The sequence below is a fragment of the Cydia pomonella genome, chromosome 7, assembly GCF_033807575.1.
Source record: "Cydia pomonella isolate Wapato2018A chromosome 7, ilCydPomo1, whole genome shotgun sequence".
Taxonomy (NCBI): Eukaryota; Metazoa; Arthropoda; class Insecta; order Lepidoptera; family Tortricidae; genus Cydia; species Cydia pomonella.
Window position 1 is genome coordinate 20,137,907 of NC_084709.1, and position 14,960 is coordinate 20,152,866.

Below are 14,960 nucleotides of genomic sequence, written 5' to 3' on the forward strand. Positions count from 1 at the left end.
TTGAACGATTTTAACGGGAGTTAACCATTTTCCCAGAAAAAATGTCCTTAATTTTTATGGAAAAACTTCGACGTTGCACGGACTTAGCGTAATTCAGATTTCAATTACTTTTTTAAGTATAGTTTAACTGGAAGAGATCCCTCTTAGGGATAAGTTCGCCTTTGTACACACATTTACGTTTTATCTGATGTAATCAATATTTATTTTTTAGCTTTATTTGACGTTCATAAGCGCATTGTAATATGCCTACTTGAATAATAAACATTTATCATGTAATGGACGTAATGTACATCAAAGCAAAATTTTAACCTCTATCACTTTCTTCACATTTAATACAGAAATAGAAACTGTCGAAGAGTTGTTTGCGTTATGAGATGAGGCAAGTTTAGTTTCCCTACAAAGTTACCTTTATAACTTTTCTAATATCGTTACGAGATGGCGTTCAAAGGATTAATTAACTAAGCTATTTCGCTTCTCTTAAAAATCCCTCGACTTAATTAAGTATAAACATCTGAGTATCGTAACCTATAAGGAGGGCTTGTACCGTGTCAGAGTATCGTATGTCGACTAATTATGTGATGAATGGTAATATAACGCTATTTTTAAATTAGAATCAAGAATATGGCACATTTTTTCCTTTCAAAATTATAAAAATCACATTGAGCTCAGGCCGTAAAAGATAAAGATGCCGATTCTAATTCGGTTTTGAGCACTGCGAATGGCTTAGTCACTTTTTCTCCCAGAATAATATTCCGATATTTACTGCAAATATTGCCTATAGAATTTCTTCGAGAATATCTTTAGCTTCAGGGAAGCTAGGCGCATGACAGAGTATTGTTTGCACAGGACCGGTGGATCCAGTAGGTTATCTGTGTAATTAGCAAGCTCTTATATGTAATCTGCCGCTGCCGCAAGATTGTGCCGGCTTGGGACGGTATTTAACATGTCTTGGTTGTAATACCACTGATGTTATGATGTGTCAGAATGAAAAGTAAATCAGAATTCCATTTGTAGGCGTATTATTCAAATAAATAGCATAGTTAATACAATATATAGATATTAGCAGTAAACTTAAATCTGCTCAACGAGGCCAGCTCTACCCTAATAAGTATTACTACCACCTAACCCTCCATTACCGGTTGGCCAAAAAATACGCTGAAAAACATTTTTTTGGATAAATAGGAATATTGTTCTTACTTATTAAAATAACAACTACAATCATTAAACTAAAACATAACGTATTTAGTATCTTCAAAATGATCAACAATATACCGCAGTAAAAAAAATATCAATGTATTTTTGGGCAACCCTAGCGATTTTTATACAGAAATCAATGTATTAAGAAAATCAGCTATAGTTTTTAAGTGCCGATTTAACTTTAGTCAATAACATTCAAATTTAAAATAACTTGGCATAACTTTTCTTACCTATATTTCAATCAATAAATTTTTCGTGTTATGGCTCCATCAAGGTGTTGATAATTCTGCCAATGTCGAGGTTATTCTCACCTATATCTTTATATCTTCTTGGTTATGTCAAATTGCAGTCATCAAAACGTGCTAAATAAAGTCTCGACGTCTTGCCGAACCGCGAGCAAATAGGATTTGGTAGTTTTTCGGTCTCTCGAAAATTCTGGCACATTTTTACGATGTCAAGGGTACTTCGTAATAACCTCAGTGTATATGCTGATAACTTAGGTATGAAGTGAAGCGTACGTGAGATAAGACGAAAGAGGAAAGGGAGAGAAAATTTGAGAGAAACTGATTTTCAAGATGAGGGAGAGAACAAATAAGTAGACGCTAAAGCATAGACGCTTCCCACATAAATTTTCGTATATTTACCCGCAGAGCTATCTCTCTTGCACGCACAATCGCACATACTCGTTATATTGCTGTCTCGCCCATGATGCCTGCCGGTTGTCAATGTCACTGTGCGGACTTGACAGCAACATAATTATGCACGTGCACTAGAGATAGCAACAGGCGAGTCATTGTACGAAAGTCTATGAGAAAGCGTTTCTTATTTAACATTGTCTGTTTTAAATGATCATTGGTGAACCTTTTTCGTTTGCAATAAGGTTTACGAATTGTCCGATAATAGGATGAAAGATGGCATTTAAAAATATTCTTAATGGATCCAGAAGGCCAGCAAGGCTGCGTTTCCACGAAGGCGGGGACTAGCGGAGATGAGAGGAATCAAAACAGAAGGATTTTTTTATATAATTCCTGGATTTTTTAAATGTATAATATGAAAAGTTTCAAAAACCACACAAACAAAAATCGTGATATTTTGATTAAGTTGCCTTGTTTTGATTTTGACCAAGTTTTTTTAATTTTATAAGAGAGAAATCGTACCTATTGGATTTCACTTCAAAAACTTTTTTCAGTTCTACAGCTTCTTCAGTGATATGAAATACTTCTTTAACGAATCCATATTAAGTTCTACATATTTTTGAATCATGAATAACATGAATCGTGAAATAGGTACCTAACTTCAAAATTTTCAAACTAAGTTGCGTTTGCGTGGGTATCGTCTAAAATAACAATTACTTCTGGTTTTCTGTGATATTGGAAGCACACGAGCAGACGAATCACCTGATGGCAAGCCATTACCATGGACATCTGCAGCACCAGAGGGGTTGCAAGTGCGTTGCCAGCTTTTAAAATGGGAGTTTGCTCTTTTCTGGCTGTGCTTATATTACTCGTCAAGGTTTAAGTCGTCTGATCTCAATTTAACCTAATTATGACACATCGGCATTGTCGATTTCACCGTTCCACTTATACTTATTCTCCAGACAGACATGTTAAATATTTAGGTCCTTAAAAACTCAGCTGCCGAAACCTCAGCGTTTAAGTATTTACGAAAAGTTTACCTTTTCCAGATAAGCGTTTAAAATTCTTTTAAGCCCGTTTAAGAGGTAAAAACGAAGCAGATCCGTCCAGAGAGCCGAATAAGCTGTTAAGTACTAAACTAGTGAGTGCCAAGAGCGTTGCAGGAGCGAGGAGTCAAGGTCCAGTGTAATGTGACCTTAAGGTCCCTAACGACTGTGCGTAATCGCGGGCCATTATATACTGGATCCTTTCGATATGGTTGGTGTAGGTGAGATGGTGAGCAATTGGGACACAGATCTCTCAGCTAATAGATGAACCATATAAGACGTTCTGTCACTGCTGTCACCAAGATTTTTCACCGTTTGGGCATACAGGCAGATATTTAGGTTATACTGAGGAGCTTTTACTATGGGATCCCAGAAGCCGAGGAAAATTACTGCCAAAAAAGAGCACCCACCTAAAGAGTTCATATGATAAGCTAGTAGGGTTAGCCCCGTATACCGGGACATGTCCCCGTTTGAAGCTTGGTGTCCCGGTGATACTTACGGGAGCAAAATTTGCAACGGGCAACGGGGGTTAAATTTTAAAATGTGTAAATAAAAACACAATTGTCCAGGTCGACGTCCCTACACGTATGACAATTCTAAGCTAGTGTAGAATAATTTGTACATTATCACCATCATAAATTCAAGAACTGCGCTCTTGTCGGTATAGCAATCCTAGCTATACCGACAAGAGCTTCTTCCTTAGCCTTTTCCTTGCCAGCCTGATACAACACGACGTTCACTTTCTCCTTCACTTGATCCTTGTATGCCCTTCTTGCCTTCCCTCTCTTCCTGTTTCCTTCGATTTTCCCTTCTATGATGTTCCTGATGAATTCATCGTGTCGTAACAGATGTCCCAACATCTTCCCTCTTCTATTTTCAATGATAATTAATAGGCACACCTTCTCTTCAACTTCATTTAAGACCTCCGCCTTAGTTAGGTACTTTTAAATTGTACATATTCAACATTTTAATTTGAACTTCTGTTGAATAATAAAAAGATCCCAATTTAAAACAAAACAATTGTTCTAGAACTCACAACTAGGATAAACCAGAATCCTGTCTATAGATGGTACTCTATGAATTGATGACACCGCTAGTTGGTAAGTTGGCTAACTAATTTACGCTTTCGGGACAAGCGCGATCTCTCGCTCAATTATAAGTTTATGTCCTCTACTTTATCTGCACCCTCATTATCAGTAAAGGCTTACACGACCCTTAATTAGGACGATTATAACGTCTTGGAGTAAGCTTCATATTTTAGTAACATAGTAGGAAAGTTTACGTTTCATCATATTCTTCCTTTTAGCGCCGTATCGCTGCGGGCCTAACTAAGATGATAACCTTGGATAGAAAATACCAATTGAATCCTAAATAATTTATGGAAGTATTCACGTGTCTTTTCGTAGCATCTGTCAATCCGATACACTTTTTGTTTTCGTTTGGCGAGTGAATATGTAGGTCTTACATATCGAATTTTGCTTTAGGTTGAACACTGAAATCGCATAGTAAACTAAAATATTTGAGTGAAAACATTTTGATGGAATCATTCGGAACTCCTTAACACCCAAATTTTTGGCGATTTCGAGATTGGACCGTAAGAGTCGTTAAATACGACCTGTAGAGCATCAATAGTAATAGCGAATGATACAACACGCCAAAAGTATCTGCCACGCTCGAATATTTTTCCAAATTTAGGGATATATCTCTACAGTTCGCATTTAAAAGTATCTTAATTGTTCTACATAGAGATTGTAGATAGTTTTGACGCGTAATCTGATCCGTTACTTTGGATGCTGGCTTTTCCACATATATAATATATGGCAGAGTTAGATTAAACCTCAGAACTCAGTATGGGATCGACGCAAAACATGTACCTGAAACAAGTAAAGATAAAATAAATAAAAGAATTGAAAAAGTTTCACGTTCGATGAGAAATTACAAAGCTTTTCGTAACATTCAACTCTTTTACAAATTATTATAGGATATTTTTATACACAGCGACCTAGTCTCAGGGTAAGTTTAATAAGACTTGTGCGAGTACTAGACGACGCTATATACCTACAATACCTATATAGTTGTATATAAATACGTATATAGATAGAAAACACCCATAATTCAGGAACAAATATTTGTGTTAAACACACAAAATTATATGACCTTACCAGAATATAAACCCGGACGCGGGGCCTCCTGCTTCGTGGGCAGGGTCACTATCGACGTAGGTCAGGTGGTCAAAAATTCTTCGTCATATTTTGACTGGCCGTCATTAATACTAAAATGTCTAATATTCCCTACAAATAAAGTGGTATCTTTTCTTACCGTGTATACATTGCTACATATAATAATTCAATACCTACTTCCTCGCCATATGTTGATTTTCCCATTATGATTAACGAATGTGATTCCTGTACAGTAATCATATATCAAATAATGAGCTCAAGCCTTGAATGATGGATGAAGACATTTCAGATAACTATCAATTTCCTTTGTATCATGAGATCTGTCATATTGCACAATATTACATGAAAAGGAGGGGGTTTTAGGTGGGTGCCCCAGCCCTATCTGTAGCCAAGTGGAAGGTTGTGCCGATTGTGCGGCTTATTAAGCCTGTCGTTGTGTGTTCAAACTTCGACTAATGCAGTCAGTAACGGAAAAATAAATGAGGTGTTCAAAGTAGTTCGAACACGTTGTTAAATGTTCATGTAGATCATTTTGGACAAATAGCCAGCTTTAAAGTAAAGTCAAAGTGTTTTATTCGCATAAAATATAGTACAATGGTGGTGGTAAGTAAAAAAATCCAGTACAAAAACATTTTGCTATGCAAAGTAATCTTAAAAGTAGACTACCATTAAGCCCTAAAACTAGAATTAAAGTCGACGCACTCGTGAGCTCGTAACATATATTATATGTTCCTGTCGAAGAGGTCATTCGTTGAATTCGTTGGAGCTTTAAGGCTGCCATTCATAAATTACATCACACGAATTTCATGATGTTTTGACCACCCCCCCCCCCTCCCCCTCCTTGTCACACCTGGTCACATTTGGCAGGTGTGACGTCACGTATCTGGCAAACTTGTTTGCAATAAAATCCTGTTCATTCGAATGAAGTTTTATTATTTCAATAAATTACATTTTTAATAATAGTAATATTATGATACAAAAACCAGGAATAAAAATGACATATCGTTGCAAGAACTAGTTATTTATTTAAGTGTACCGCGAGTACAAAAAAATCTAATCAATCGGCTACAAGTGAAGTAAAGTGACATCACAAAGTTTGTGACTCTCCCCTCCCCCATGTTACATTTACTTGACTCCCTCTCTTTCCCATCTTACCCTCCCTCTCCTCCCTCCCCATTTTCCAGGTGGGATAATGGATGACCCCTAAGAGGACACATGCGGGAATCAATCAGTAGCATTGGTTGTAATCCACATCTCTTCTCCGCTCCGCTTGATCTCAGTAGGTAGCCTTACCTTCAGCTGCTGACTGTAACTGTAACATCCATACTAACGCAGACCTGTTTCATATTACGACAATCAATCATACCTAAACTGGACAACTACTACACTAATAATTAGTAAGATAAATCGAGCTATCATTTCAGCCTTAGGAGTTACAAACAGAGACTAAGTAATAACAACTGTGTTAGTCACAATGATCAAAGAGAACACGACGACGGCGCGACTATCCGTACATGCCAACTTTGCGTCCTCACCAGTGCGTACGCGCTGGCTTTGCGAAATGTTCCACGCCTATTAGTTGGGAAAGACTAGAATCATTAGAGTTCACACATTCGAGATCCGACTAGCTTTTGATGAAATATAAAACGTACTTAAAAACGCAGATTTTGTCAAACAAAAAAATCCCCGTATTACGCACAAAACACCCTTCTTAAAAAAGATGCACATTTTCGAGTGCAGAAAAGAAAGCGAAGAAAAGGCAGAGAAGCGGCGACTTACAGTACTCCAAACATTAAAACAAAGTTTAGGTACTTTTACTCTCGAGTCTTTGCAGATAAATTAAAAAAAAATGCAATATTTTTAAGACACGTTACGAACTACTCGCTGCCTGGAAACGTTTCCCGTCCAATTTCAGTTTGATCTTTGTTTAATTTTGGGTCTAAACATTCCTTACTCGATCGCATTATACTTTTTATCGGCGTTTTCTAAACGATCTGTATTTATTTATTCTGTACTAAAGGCAGCTCAAAGGATTAAAACCATGGGACCCAAACTGAAATTGATCTGTTCAAATTCTTTTAAAAGTAGCTTTGAAAATAATCTTTCATTGATTAGTGTTAAGACTCAAACTTTAGATAAGATCATGAAAGCGATGTCTGTCGAACAGGATTATTTGTAAGCAGAGTGATCAAAGCCGCTTGGTATGCGAAAAGTAAACAGTGCTCTCTGGTCTCCGACTGCCAAATATCTAAGATAAATCAAGAGACACTCGAGATATCAGTCAAATAAACTCGAAAGACTATTGGGACCGTGCGAAGGGGTAAGTAAAGCGATCCCAGCGCATAAGGTGGTCAAAATTTTAACTAACTGCGGATAGCGTCTTTAACATTTCGTACAATTATATGGCTCGAAATGAAACTTTGATTTACGATTACTCCTGAAATATTCATTTAAATTGTATGGTGTAAGGGATCATTGTAATCTGTATGAAATGCTTAATAAAACTAACGTATTTATTTTGATAATTGTTAATAATGTATCCATGTAAATAGCTTTGCAAATGCCACATATTACGTGATCTTTTTCTAGAATTTAAGAATGGATATAGTAAGTTATCCTTAAAAGATAGACATTTAACATCGCGGACTTTTTTGTAGACCTATGAATGAGAAACAACCCCACCATACATTGTGTTGTTATAGCTCAAACGGATTAGGCAGCGTTTTCGATTAAAGCTCCTAGCCAGCGTGATTTTTTCCGACAACATCGTTATATTTCAAACAATTTACACAAAACCTTAACAAGTTATATACTTAAGCCTTCCTCAAGAATCACTCTATTGATAGATGAAAGTCGTATGAAGATCCGTTCAGTAGTTTTTAGTTTTGGAGTAGTTTTATAAGATGTAGTGAATTGACGTTTTCCCCTAGACTTGCGGACACTAGGTTACGTGACAGTCGTGCACGCTTCCAATATATAAAATTTCTTCTACACTCCTAAATTTCGGTAAATTGGTTATTTGGGGAGAAAACTTTATTTAATCTTGGCGCTTCTGAACTTCATAAATAGTTCTTCATTGTCAGAAAGGAATGTATGGGCCTCATTTTAATTAAAGTCTCAGTTTAGGTCACGCACACGCACACTAGATTAAGTGTACAAATTAATGTTCTTTATTCGTACCTATAGCGAGATCAACAGCCAAGTGCAAAATTGATCCAATAGTTTCTTAAGTCATAAAGTGTTTAGCTTTAATATCGTGCACTCTAATCACATTCACTCTTTCGGTCATTCACAACGTCAACTCGCCTGACAACCACCTATACACTTATCTAAATATGAAGGATGTCACAAGGGGGACTCGGATCGGTAGTGAATCACATACCGTGTCGGTTAACGTCCGAAAATGACGGGCGTGTGTACCTAACATGCCACTTATTTGATCTTGCGCCTGTTCGGTTCTGCGGTAGAAACGACCTTCAATCTACCGGTTTGAATATTAACTTATGCGTAAGCGATAAGCGTTTGCAATTCGTAATCTTTGAAGATTTACAATGGCGGATAAAATTGGCGCATTTTGTTGGGATGTCGCGGGAAAACTTAGAGATGGTTTAGAGATACTTAGATGTGGCCGAAACAGTTAGTAAATAAAATATAATAACTTAAAACGTAAAAAAATATTAGCTGCATTTCGGTGAATCTTTCGCGATTTCAAGGTTGGCTCCATAGTTAAAGTATGACCTACATATTCTACCCTCAGAGTATGATCATACATAGCAATATCACTATAAACCTAAGGGTGACATCAAATTCAATACATGTCCGCCATTTCAATGTAATTAGCATTACAGGACATCCTGTAGAGAGTCATAAAGGTTAGGTTAGGTTTTAGGCAACCTGGGTAGCGGAGATATTGCAACAAATTGTCAGGATCATTGGATACGTGTTGCAAAAACGGATTTATGTTGTAAATGGAAGTTACGCTAATAAAGGGTACGTTAGTCAAGTCGTGTAATCATTGTACACTTACAATACTGTTAAACGAATACTTACTAGTTAGTATTGTGCGACGAATTTTTCTAGTTCCATGTTAAAATAGAATCTGTAGTCGAAAACAGAAGAAGATTATTGATGCTCGTAGTTTGAGCCTAAAAACTGTAAAAAGTATAGGCATCAATGAGTTACTTAGCAAACTAAGCTTTGATGAAATTTTTTTAATAACATCAGTGACAAATCGTCTAATTTGCCATCTAAGCCGATGGGAATCGAGTACAATGAGCGAATGATACTAAATGATATATATGACGTTAACTTCTGTTTAAGTAGCAAAATGGTCATGTTACTAAAAGAAGTGTATAAAACTGTTATAAGGTTACATGTCACGTCAAAATATTTATTTCTTCAAAGACATTCAGAGCTGTAAAAACAAACATTCGTGTCACTGTGACAGATCCTAATGCTCTATAATTAGAATTAATTTTCTTCTTGGAATCAAATATCGCTCCGTGATAACTACTGCCAACCGCAAGAATATTGTTAGAAAAAATTGGATGGTGTCCAAAAATCGATTATTTTACAGTTAGAATGAAATCATTCAACACGTGTTTAGTCTTGGTTCAAGGTTTGGAATTCTAGTTCAAAGCTTCTATTGCAAAGAACTGTCAGCGTAATGGAAACACACAGTAAACCATTTAAAATATGACAGACATATTTTCAGCGTTTAACCAACAGCAGATGAAACAACGCTCCAAAATTATTTGCAGTCTTGGATTATTTTCCAAATACAGAAATATCTATAGTTTGCATTCTTAAGTACCTGTCACAATCTAATTGTTTGACATATAGGGGCATAATAAATCTATTTGTACAGAAGGAACTTATGAAATAAGCAAGTCAACTGCCGATGTACCTACAGCTCTTTATCTAATCTGCTAACGATGTACACCAATAATCTTGTGCTCATCTGCGCCGGAAACGGCCCTTTGTGGCCGGCTGGCCAATAAAGTGTGCTCTGCCTAGTCAGGCATGACACCGCACATTAGGCTACACGTTGCATGCTAGACAAACATCTAGGTGTTGGTGTGCGTGTGTCGCTTAGGCCACAGAGTAAGTACATATTAGTATTTTACACAGAATGGACATTATGTATTAGCTCAACTTCGCCTCGAATGATCTTTGAAGTGCAAATTATAAACAGACGGCGTAAGGTGAAGGCGCGGCGCAGGCATGGTGCAGCTTCAAAACGTTTTCATACAAAATGTAGAAAGACGACAGGCGGTGTGTGTCGCTTGAGTATCTGTGTCGCGCCTTCACTTTACGTCGTTTTCTTTTCACACATTTTGTATGAAATCATTTTGAAGCGGCATCATGCCTGCGCCGCGCCATTACCTTCCGCCGTCTCGGTATAATTTGCGTCTTAGGTATAAGCATGCTTACTTTTATACAATAAAAAATCCTCACCTCTACTAGTATTGTCTAAAACTCTACATTGACAGAATCTCAGTTGGCAAGTATGGGTGCTTATCAATTTCAGTAAATAACAACCTTTTCTTCTGCCATGTTTCCAAAGTCAAGCCAAAACGTTATATAGGCAGGATTCCATCAGTGTGCGGCACCGTGCGACACAAGCATTTTTGTACTGAATAGGCAGGTATGCTTGTGACGCACACTTTTTTTTTTAAGTGGAATCCCGCCTTAAGAGCAATTCCAGAATTTTTGAAGCTATATGTTTCTGCCGCTGGGCGGGAGTGCGTGCGTGGTATAAGGACAATTGCAGCTCGGACTAAAATTCCCACGCAAAAAACTTAAAAATCGAGGTTTTGCTCTCGACTGTTTCCTTCTCCAAAACGCAACCAATCATTATGAAATTTTGGAAACTGCAAGAGGCATAAATAATCTATGCCGCTATGTTTTGATTTTTTTGGATATTTGTTGTTATGTTTGTATACTGCGCCTTTTTTGCAGCCAATAATTGAACCGTTTTTGCGATTTTTCGCGATTCGCTGTAAGTTTCTTCAAAATAAAATAACCCAAAAAAGCAAAAGATAGCGGCACAGATATTGATGATATTGATTTTATTTGAAAAAAAAGCATTGCTCTAGGTTAAAAATTCAGGGAGGGAACAGGGGGTCTACCGCGAAAACCGAAATTCGCAAATTGCGGCGATCTTTCTCTTTTACTCTCACTAAGACGTAATTAGAATGACAGAGAAAAATGCCCGCAATTGACGAACTTCGATTTTCCCGGTAGCCGCCCAGAAAGCGTTTGTATGGAAAAATCGCAACTAGGAATTCCATTTAAGGAAACCCGCAAATAGCTTTTACAGACGTCTTACTTGCTATTTTTTTTATTTTATTTTAAGCAAACACTCTTATCACACGTTCTCCCGCCGTTATCACTTATCAGCCATCTAAAGGTGTTACTTTTGTCCAGTTATCACTCGCGTCTGTCAACATGTCAAGATATCGATTGACGGTTATATCGTGTGATAGATGATTCCAGTCATCTCGGGCGATTATATAAGGTTAGATTTTATAAGGTTAGGTTTTAGCAAATCTACTGCGTTGTGAAATCGTTAAGTTTTGTTAAATTTATCAGTACCCCTAGTGTAAATATTTTCGACAGCGAAACGTGACGTACGCGTTTGCGTTAAGTGTCATTTTGTATGAGATTTTTGACTTTCCAAAACGTCCCGCTTGGCGCGCTGTTCAAAAACCCATACTAAATGAGACTTAACGCAAACGCGTACGTCACGTTTCGCTATCGACTAAATGTACACTAGGGGTACTGGTCCTGTATAAATTTTACGTTAACTCAATATTATAATTATACTATCATCCCATATATATATGCCCATTTTCCGATTAGCGATTTTCGAATATATATTTTGACCGAATAGGTTTCAGTACCCCTAGTGTAACTTTGATCGACATCATAACGTGACGAACGCGTTTGCGTTTAGTCTCATTTTGTATAGGATTTTGAGGTTCCAAAACGTCCCGCTTGGCGCGCTCTTTCGAAATCCAATACAAAATGAGACTAAACGCAAACGTGTACGTCACGTTTGGAAATCGAATGTATTTACACTAGGGGTACTGATTTGGCTTCAATCACCGATTTTAATACCGAGTAAACATCCTGTAGGCATACTGTAATAATGTTTATTTAAGTAACTTCATTAAACTAATAAATAACTTATTTGCAAAATTGACATCGATCTCTTGTTGACGCTACGTTACTTCACGTTACGAAATATTTTTGTAAGGTTAGACACCTTTTCCTTCACCAATGTATGCAGTTTTTTGCTCGACGCCCCAAGAGTCAAGCGTTATCGTAAAGCAAGATAGGTATAAACCGCTCCAGGCAGCGTACGAGAGACCAAGGCCTAAGGGGACGTCTAAAATCAACACTCCTGACGAGTGCCGCCCCAGTCAATAAAAATATTTATCCTACGGCACCGCACTAGATTAAGCTGATAAGAGTTTCATCTGTGACACCACATATTTACGTAGTGTGTTGCCCTCGGGTTATAAGACGACGGTTCACTTCTTAGAAGTATAATTTCAAAACGTGGAAATTCGTAATATTGAACAGGGATATTTTCAGTGTCGTGGGTATGTGTAGCTGTGTTTAAAGAATAAAACGAAAATAAATCGGCAATAGTGCACGTCCCATTTATAACAATTACTAGCAGTGCTCGCGGTTCCGTCCGCGTGGGAATCGTTAGTGTCGTTTTCTGTTCAACCAAGGAGTAGATTGATTTTCTAAAATATTTTATGGCCACCAGGACTTGAGCATTCTACTCGACTTTCATCAGAATGTAGTTGCTTAGCGGTGAAAAAGTCACAGACAGAAAATTCTCAATTGTTTCCATGCTCGTTACAAAGCATATTTATATGGTACACAATACATTTTCTGAAGAACTAGTTTTACATACATATTTCTTCTCCATTATTCTCAAATGAGGTCAAATCTTGTCCGACACATTCAAATACCCCAAACGAGGGGACCAACCGGTTTATTTCAGAATGTAATAAAAATAGTAGTTTCGATAGACCGGATCCGGGCGTCACCCGACAGACGGACAGTGATGTCATCGATTAATTCGGATGCCCCGAATTTTTTAATTTAAACGCGTCTTGCCAACATAAAAGTCGTAATGGTTACAGCTGTATTTAATTTAGATTGATGTTATGGTCGTTACGTTATTATTTCGTATAGTTATGTTCTGCGTGAATTGGCGCGCCTTGTGTTACCAGCACTTGAACATAAATGTATAATGGCAACATATTTACGCTCACGCTTTATTTTAGCGTATACCGTGGCGAATTTTGATTTATCTTGCATTAATTAAAAAGACCATTTTAATCTAGTGGGTCTGGGCCTATAGTATGGAGTTCTCCAAAAAAGGTGTGTACAGGTTTTCAAGAGGGAAAAATTCATCAAAAATGTACATACGTTCGGTTTAGGATCACAAAGCTATTCTAACCTCTTAAAAAAAGGTCCGCAACGCGCATGTAACACCTTTGGAGTTACAGGCGTCCATGGGCTACGGTGATTGCTTAACATCAGGCGGCCCATATGCTTGTTGGTCACCGTTGTGGTTTAAATAAAAACAATAATGAAATACGTTCAGTTCGTTTCCGAGCTTATTTTAAACTAGCTTCTACCCGCTCCTTCGTCTGTGTGGAATGATGATGATCATTGACAACAAATATCCTATGTCCTTCTTCGGATCTCAAGCTATCTCCATACAAATTACATCTAAATCGGTTCAGCGGTTTGAACGTGAAGAGGTAACAAACAGACATGACAGACCACAGAATTACTTTCGCATTTATAATGTTAGTAGCAATACATTGATGATGATGATGGTATCCTGTTATTCCTCATCAAAGACATAGGGCTCTCAGAAGGGATTTCTATTTTTCACGGTCCATTGCGGCCTCCTCCAGCTCCGCCCAGCAGAGGCCAACTGATGCAGCCTCCTTTTCCACTTTTAGGGATACATTGGAGCACGTAAGACCGTAAAGTATACTTTAGGCCATTCTGGCATTTCTATGATCGCGCCGATCGCGAACCATTTCTATCACCAAAATAGGAATTTAAAAAAAATTGACGCGGACAGCTTTATCACATGATATGAATAGTAAATCATATTTACATAGTATTTGAATAGGACCTGTTTTTTCCATAATACAAGAAGCGGTTGCACTTGATTTCCTTTGCTTCTGAAAACCCACAAATATCCAGTCTAAATATTCCCGAGCGAGAACTTTTCCCATTACAAAACGGAACGCTCTTGAGAACTGCGCAACTCTAATCCAGACTTGCGTGTGCTATTTGAGATATTCAAGAGATATTTCGCGTTCGTAGTCTATTTTTCAAGTAAATATATGGATAAAAAACGTTTTACAAAATAAGCAAGATATTTCCGAAAAGGTACAAGTTGGAACCCGATCGCAGACGGCAGGAGCAGACGATGTGTCGCAGCGACACGACTGGTTTCTATGTATTTCTATGAAATACGATTCTTAGTCAGCGACAGGAAGTTAGCGACGTGTCGGCGAGTGGCAGACCATACTTCTCTGCCGACCGTAGATCAGTATTGCCTCTCTCACTCTCACTCGGAACCAACTGGATATGGTGCAACTATTCTGCAGTCGGGTTCGAAATCGTAACATAGAGACATGACGCCACAAAGTTAAAGTTACTAATTGGACGTGTCATGTCGCTGTGTTAGGTTCGAACCCGACTGCATACCGCAGCGCCGTATCTAACTATCTAGTTGGTTCCGAGCTTCCGAGTGTTTCGTGACGTCAGCAACACTACTGACTGCGGTCGGAGCTGGCTTCGTGTGAGTGTGAGTTTGAATGGTGTTTCATAGAAATACACAGAAACCCATC

General features: G+C 37.8%; 1 protein-coding gene across 1 annotated transcript in view; it reads right to left on the reverse strand.

The window, feature by feature from the left end:
- LOC133520104 (polypyrimidine tract-binding protein 2) overlaps nucleotides 1-14,960 on the reverse strand; it is a 673,469-nt gene that overhangs the window by 638,250 nt on the left and 20,259 nt on the right. The window lies entirely within an intron of this gene.